Source organism: Crocuta crocuta, unplaced genomic scaffold (assembly GCF_008692635.1).
Source record: "Crocuta crocuta isolate KB4526 unplaced genomic scaffold, BGI_CrCroc_1.0 scaffold167, whole genome shotgun sequence".
In the NCBI taxonomy this organism is placed as follows: Eukaryota; Metazoa; Chordata; class Mammalia; order Carnivora; family Hyaenidae; genus Crocuta; species Crocuta crocuta.
The window spans coordinates 10,155,117-10,163,762 of record NW_027532406.1 but is presented as its reverse complement, the minus strand read 5'-3'; positions in this window follow the sequence as shown (position 1 = coordinate 10,163,762).

Genomic DNA, 8,646 nt, shown 5'->3' with positions numbered 1-8,646 from the left:
GGGTGCCACCATTTTACTCCCCACAATCACCAAGGTGGGAACTCAGGAAGCAGCCAGCAGGACCTCAGTGGAAGCTAAGACTTTACTACATGAAACCATGCCCATCTNACCAACATGTATGCTCTGCTGTGATTAATTCTAGATCAATTCTTTCTATTCAGATATATTTTCCCTTATCCCATTCGTATCCTTCCCCTCTACTGGACTGAGTACTCTGGTCATTGGTTTGCTTAAACAGTCCCATTTAATCCATTCTCTAGATGTATATTCTACACCTCCACAGCTACCTTTCTATCTCTCTCTCTGGAATAATCAGACTATACAGTTTCTCTGAGTAACATTATCTTCATTTCTTTCTCCTTGCCTCCTACCATATTCTCCTCTTTCTCTCTCTGAATTAAGCCTCTTAGTCTTTCTGCCTGCTCATTGTCCGATTTTGCTTTCTCCCTGCCCTGACATTTCTCTGTGTATATTCTCTCCTATCAGCACTGCACACACTTCTCTCTATCTGTAGCTGGGAATTCTGGTTTTATGTTTTTAGATTGTCCTTTGTCTTTTGAGGTTTTTTTTTCTTCTTTTTCTTATTTTCTTTTTCTTTTTCCCTTTTGGTTTGCTTGTTTGTTGGATTTGTCTGTGTGTTTGTGTGCCTTTGTTCCCTGTGTGTTTGTCTGTCTGTTTTCTTTTCCAAGGCCATCTCAAGAAACAAGCCAAAGTACACATGGTGGAGAGTCCCAAATACCACTACAAGTAAGGAAATAAAATAACCAAACAACAAGAGATAAGAAGAGACAACATTAAAAGAACACTTCCTGAATGGACAGGCCCTAGACAGTCAATGAGCCTTCTTTAATATAGCAGTACTATCATGTGCAAAGCACATAACAAGCTTTTAAAACTAACAAGAGACAGAAAGCTAGTCAAAATGACGAGATTCAAGAACTCTCCTCTAAAGAAATTCTAGGAAGAAATGACAGCTAAAGAGCTGCTTAAAATAGATATAAGCAACATAACGGAACAAGAATTTAGAACAATGGTGATAAAATTAATCACTGGACTTGAAAAAAGCATGGAAGACATCAGAGAAGCTATGGCTACAAAGACTAGAGCTTAAAAACACTTGTGATGAATTAAAAAATGCTATACATGAGGAGCATAATAAAATGGAGACATCCAATGCACAGACTGAAGAGTCGGAGAGAATAGGTTAATAGGAAACACATGTATAGAGAAAGAGGAATCCAAGAAAAAGAGAGATAAACTGATCCAGGAACATGAAAGGAGAGTTTGAGAGCTCAGCGATACAATCAAACGGAACAATATCCGAATCACAGGAATACCAGAAGAGGAAGAGAGAGGGAAAGGTGCTGAAGAAGTACATGAAAAAATTATAGCTGAGAACTTCCCCAATCTGGGGAAGGAAACAGACATTGAAATCTAAGAGGCACAGAGAACTCCCCTCAGATGTAACTTGAATCGATCTTCTGCATGACATATCATAATGAAACTGACAAATTATAAGGACAAAGAAGAGAGAATTCTGAAAGCAGCTAGGGATAAAAGGGCCCTAACATACAAAGGGACACCTATCAGAGTAGTTACGGACCTATCTAATGAAACTTGGCAGGCCAGAAAGGAATGATAGGAAATCTTCAAAGTGATGAACAGAAAAAATATACAGTCAAGAATCCTCTATCCAGCAAGCCTAATATTCAGAATAGAAGGAGAGATAAAGGTCTTCCCAAATAAAACAAAACAAAAAAAATTGAAAGAATTAATAACCATTAAACAAGCCCTACAAGAAATCCTAAGGGGGACTCTATGAGGGAAAAGTTGCAAGGAATATAAGGTACCAGAGACACCACTATAAGAATGAATCCTACAGAGAACACATTGATTCTAAACACATATTTTTAAATAATAACACCGAATGTAAAGGAACTGAATGCTCCAATCAAAAGACATAGGGTAGCAGAATGGATTAAAAAACCAAAATCAATCCATTTTCTGCCTACAAGAGACACATTTAGACTTGAAGACACCTTCAGATTGAAAGTGAGGGGATGGAGAAATATCTATCATGCTACTGGAAGTCAAAAGAAAGCTGGAGTAGCCATACTTATATCAGACAAACTGGACATTAAACTAAAGTCAGTAACAAGGGATGAAGAAGGGCATTATTAAATAATTACAGTTTCTAACCATCAGGAAGAGCTAACAATTATAACTGTCTTGCACCGATTACAGGACCACCCAAATACATAAAAAAATTAATCACAAACAGAAACAATCTGTTATTATTATTAAACATTACGGAAATGATTGTGCTAATAGCAGGGGACCTTAATACTCCACTTAAAGCAATGGATAGATCAACCAGACAGAAAATCACTAAAGAAACAATGGACTTGAATGACACATTGGACCAGATGGATTTGACAGATATATTTAGAACTCTACATCCTGAGGCCAGGGAAGTCACTTTCTTCTTAAGTGCACATGGCACATTCTCCAAGATAGATCACATACTGGGACATAAAGCAGCCCTCAATAAATACAAGAGAATTGAGATCATATCATGCACACTTTTAGATCACAATGCTATGAAACTTGAAATCAATCACAAGATGAAGTCTGGAAAACCTCAAAAAACATGGAGGTTAAAGAACACCCTACTAAAGAAGGAATGGGTCAATCAGGCAATTAGAGGAGAAATTTAAAAATATAAGGAGACAAATGAAAATGAAAATACAACAATCCAAACCCTATGGGATGCGGCAAACGCAGTCCTAAGAGGAGAGTACATTGCACTCCAGGCATATTTCAAGAAACTAGAAAAAGCACAAATTCAAAATCTAACAGCACACCTAAAGGAACTGTAAAGAGAGCAACAAGAGCACCTCAAAACCAGCAGAAGAAGAGAAATAATAAAAATCAGGGCAGAAATAAAGAATACAGAATAAAAATAAATAAATAAACCAGTTGAACAGATCTATGTAAGCAAGAGCGGGGCTTTTGAAAAAGTAACAAAATTGGCAAACTTCTAGCCAGGCTTCTCAAAAAGAAAAGAAAAGCACCCAAATAGACAAAATCATGAATGAAATGGATTTATTGCAACCATCCCTCAGAAATATAAACAATTATCAGGGAATACTATGAAACATTATATGGCAACAAACTGGAAAACTTAGAAAAAATGGACAAATTTCTTTTTTTTTAATGTTTTATTTATTTCTAGGAGAGAGAGAGAGAGAGAGAGACAGCGTGAGCAGGGGAGGGTCAGAGAGAGAGGGAGTCACAGACCGAAACAGGCTCTAGGCTCTGAGCTGGCAGTCAGCACAGAGCCCGACGCGGGGCTCGAACCCACGAACCGCGAGATCATGACCTAAGTGAAAGTCGGACGCTTAACCGACTAAGCCACCCAGGCGCCCCAAAAATGGACAAATTTGTAAACACACACTCACTACCAAAATTCACATGGGAAGAGAGAAAATATGAATAGACCCATAACTAGTGAAGAAATTGAATCAGTTATCAAAAATCTCCCAACAAATAAGAGCCCAGGGCCAGATGGCTTCCTTGGCAAATTCTACCAGCCATTTAAATCAGAGTTAATACCCATTTTTCTCAAGCTATTCCAAAAAATAGAAATCAAAGGAAAACTTCCAGACTCATTCTACGAAGCCAGCATCACTTTGATTCCCAAGCCAGACAAAGACCTAGCCAAAAAAAGAGAACTACAGGCCAATATCCTTGATGAATATGGATTCAAAAATCCTTGACAAGATACTGGCAAATCGAATGCAGCAGCACATAAGAAAAAGTATCCACCATGATCAAGTGGGATTCATTCCTGGGTTACAGAGCTGGTTCAATATTCATAAATCAATCTATGTGATACATCACAGTAACAAAAGAAAAGCTAAAAACCATATGATCTTGTCTATAGATGCAGAAAAAGCATTTGACAAGATACAGCATCCCTTCTTAATAAAAACCCCTGAGAAAATCGGGACAGAATGAAATTACTTAAACATCATAAATCCCATCAGCTAACATCATCCTCAATGAGGAAAAACTGAAAGATTTCCCCCTGAAATCAGGAACACGACAAGGGTGTCCACTATTACCACTGCTATTTAACACAGTGCTGGAAGTCCTAGCATCAGCCATCAGACAACAAAAGGAAATAAAAGGCATCAGAATTGACCACAAAGAAGTCAAACTTTCACTTTTCACAGAAGACATAATACTCTACACAGAAAGCCCGATAGACTCCACCAGAAGCCTACTAGAACTGATCCATGAATTCAGTACAGTCGCAGGGTACGAAATAAACGTACAGAAATCTGTTGCATTTTTATACACCAATAATGAAGCAACAGAAAGAGAAATCAAGAAAATGATCCCATTCACAATTGCACAGAAAAGAAAATACCTAGGAATAAACCTAACCAAAGATATAGGAGATGTGTATGATGAAAACTATAGAAAACTTATGAAGGAAATTGAAGACACAAAGAAATGGATAAACAGTCCATGCTCATGGGTAGGAAGAATAAATATTGTTAAAATATCATTACTACCCAAAGCAATCTACACATTCAATGCAATCCCAATCAAAATTGCACCAGCTTTCTTCTCAAAGCTAGAACAAACTATCTTAAAATGTGAATGGAACCACAAAAGACCCTGAATAGCCAAGGTAATATTAAAGAAAACCAAAGTGGGAGGCATCACCATCCCAGACTTTAGCCTCTACTACAAAGCTGTAATCATTCAAAACAGTATGGTATTGGCACAGAAACAGGCACATAGACCAAAGGAATAGAATAGAGAACTCAGAATTGGACCCACAAATGTATGGCCAACTATCTTTGACAAGGCAGAAGAGTATCCAATGGAGAAAAGACAGCCTCTTTAATAGATGGTGCTGGGAGAACTGGACAGCAACATGCAGAAGAATGAAACTAGATCATGTTCTCACACCATACACCAAAATAAACTCAAAATGGATAAAGGACCTGAACTTGAGACAGGAAACCATGAAAACCCTAGAGGAGAAAGCAGGAAACAACCTCTTTGAACTCAACAACAGCAATTTCTTACTTGACACATCCCCGAAGGGAAGGGAATCAAGAGCAAAAATGAACTATTGGGATATCATCGAAATAAAAACCTTTTGCACTGCAAAGGAAACAATCCATAAAACTGATAGGCAACTGATGGATTGGGAAAAGATCGTTGCAAATGACATATCAGATAAAGGGCTAGTATCCAAAATCTATAAGGAACTCACCAAACTCCACACCTGAAAAACAAACAATCCAGTGAAGAAATGGGCAGAAGATATGAACAGACACTTCTCCAAAGAGGACATCCAGATGGCCAACAGACACATGAAATGATGCTCAGCTTCCTTCATCATCAGAGAAATCAAAACCATACTGAGATTCCCCCTCACACCGGTCAGAGTGGCTAAAATGAGTAAATCAGAGGACTCTAGATGCTGGTAAGATGTGGAGAAATGAGCCCCCTCCTCCACTGTTGGTGGGAATGTAAACTGGTGCAGCCCCTCTGGAAAACAGTGTGGAGGCCCCTCAAAAAATAAACAATAGAACTCCCCTATGACCCAACAATAGCACTGCTAGGAATTTACCCAAGGGATACAGGAGTGCTGATGCATAGGGGCACATGTACCCCAATGTTCATAGCAGCACTTTCAACAATAGCCAAATCATGGAAAGAACCTAAGTGTCCATCAACTGATGAATGGATCAAGAAGATGTGGTTTATGTATACAATGGAATACTACATGGCAGTGAGAAAGAATGAAATCTGGCCATGTGTCGCAACATGGATGGACCTTGAGGGTGTTATGCTGAGTGAAATGAGTCAGGCAGAGAAAGACAGATACCATATGCTTCCACTTATAGGAGGATTAGGACAAACTTAACAGAGGGCCACGGTGGAAGAGAAGGAGAAAACAGTTGGGGAGAGAGTGGGAGGCAAACCATGAGAGACTCTTGAATACTGAGAACAAACTGAAGGTTAATGGGAGAGGAGAGAAGAAGGGGAATGATGGGCATGGGGGAGGGCACTTGTTGGGAAGCTCTGGGTGTTATATGGAATCCAACTTGACAATAAACTGTGAAAGAAAATAAATTAAATTAAATTAAAAAAAAAATTGGTATTTCAACTTTTAAGTACAAGTTGTTCTAGTTTGTGTGGAATATCATTTCATTGTAGTTGTCATTTGCAGTTCTCTGATGAGAAATGATATTGTGAACATTTTCATGTGCTTTTTGGCAACTTCTGTGAGGTTCTTGTTCAATTCCTTTACACCTCTACTACTGTACAGTTTTCCTTGTTATTATTGAGTTGCAAGTTCTTTTTAGATCTCAGATGAAATTCTTTTGGTAGATATATTTCCTCTTGTAGGTGGTTTATTTATTGATCTTATCAATATTATATTTTAATAAACATAATTTAGAAATTTTGACTAAATATAATTAATCATTTTAAAATTTTATTGTTATTGCTTTCCAAAATGTATTTAGATTTAAGACAATATTGCTTACTCTCATGTCACAAAGGCATTTATTAAATTTTTTATAGAAGCCTTATACTTTCAACTTAAAAAAATTTTTTAATGTTTATTTATTTTTAGAAAGAGAGAGAGAGAGAGAGAGACAGAGTACATGCTGGGGAGAGACAGAGACCGAGAGAGACAGAATCCAAAGTAGGCTGTAGGCTCCCAGATGTCAGCACAGATCCCGACGTGTGGCTTGAATTCACAAACTGTGAGGTCATGACTTGAGCCGAAGTCAGACGCTTAACAGACTGAGCCACCTAGATGTCCCTTGTTTCAAGTTTTATAATTTAGGCTATTGTATCTCAAATTGGTTGTGTGTGTGTGTGTGTGTGTGTGTGTGTGTGTGTGGTATGAGACATATAGCATTTTTGTCCATATATATATATATTCAGTTTTTTCAGCACCATTAGCTGAAAATACTTTCCTCATAGAATTGTTTTCTATCGATTAAAATATCAAACAAACAAACAACAGTTGTAGTGTGAGCCTATATTTGGGCTCTCTAGTCTCATTCTTCTAATTGTTTATGTCACTACATACACACAGTTTTCAAAGCTGTAGTTTTATAAATACTCTTGAAGTTGGAATAGAAATTCTTCATGGTTGTCAAATTTTCTGAAATATTTTGTAAGCGTCTATTTTGATGATCATATTTTCTCTTCATTTATTAATACAGTGAATTTTAGGGGCACGTGAGTGGCTCAGTTCATTAAGCACCTGACTTGATTTTTGGCTCAGGTCATGATCGCCTGATTCATGAGTTTGAGCCCAGCATTGGGCTCCACGCTGACAGCATGAAGCCTGCTTGAGATTCTCTCTCTCTCCCTCCCTCTCTGTGCCTCCACCTGCTTCCTTCTCTCTCAAAATAAATAAAAAAGTTTAGAAGAAATCAGTCAGTTTTATTAATTGATTTTCAAATGATAAACCAATCTCACATTATTTGGTTATAACACCACTTGGTTATAATATATTATCATGTATATATTAATGCATTTTATTTGTTATATTTGATTAAGAAATCTGTTTTCAATGGGGATATTAGTCTTTAACATTCTATTCTTCATTTTTTAAATTTTAGAATGTTGTCAGTTTTTGGTGTTATGGTTATGGTGGCCTCATAAAACAAGTTAGGAAATATTTTCTATCTCTAATTTTTTGAAGAGTTTACATCATATTGGTCCTATTTCTTTTTTAGTTGCATGAGAGAATTTATAAGTAAAACCATCTGCACCTGAATTTTTCATTGTTGGAAGGTTTTAAAAAATAATAAATTCATTTCTTTCAACACATAGAAGGGTGTTGAATATTGAGTTATTTGGAAAGCAGACTCTTAAATAGACTTACTGGGTAGGGTGTGTATTTATGAAGGCTCTTAGTAGCAATCCCTGTGGAATGGAACAGGAAAAACAAAACAAAACACAAGTTTGTACAGAGAAGAAGCCAAGACCTGACCTCAACCTTAGCTTAAATACAAAGTTCTAGAATTAAAATACATAATTACAGTTTTTCCACATTAGGCCAAAATGGCAGAACCTTTACACTGCCTTCCACCCCCAGTAATTAATCACTGGGTGAGGGCCTCTGAACTGGGTGAGGGCCTCACTGGGTGAGGATGACTGTGAAGCTGAAACAACTACTAGAAGGCTGACAGATGAAGATTGTCTGATGATGGCACTTATAGCAGCTGCAGCTGCGAAATAGTCAGTTCTTGAAAAACAGCCAGTGTGTGCAAACCTGTGTATATGTCACAAAGGCTATTTAGATTGTCTATTTTATCTTGTTTCAGTTTAGGTTACATTTTCAAGGAACGTGTCTGTCTTATTTAAGCTATTGAACTTGATAGTCCCTTAACAAATATTCATGGACTATAGGACAAAAATTTAATTTTACACCTAACGAAATCCATATCTGATGATAATCTATGCTATTCACCTTCTTCTTCTTCTTTTTAAATTTATTTTTGAGAGAGAGAGAGAGATAGAGACAGCGTGAGCAGGGGAGGGTCAGAGAGAGAGGGAGACACAGAATCTGAAGCAGGCTCTAGGCTCTGAGCT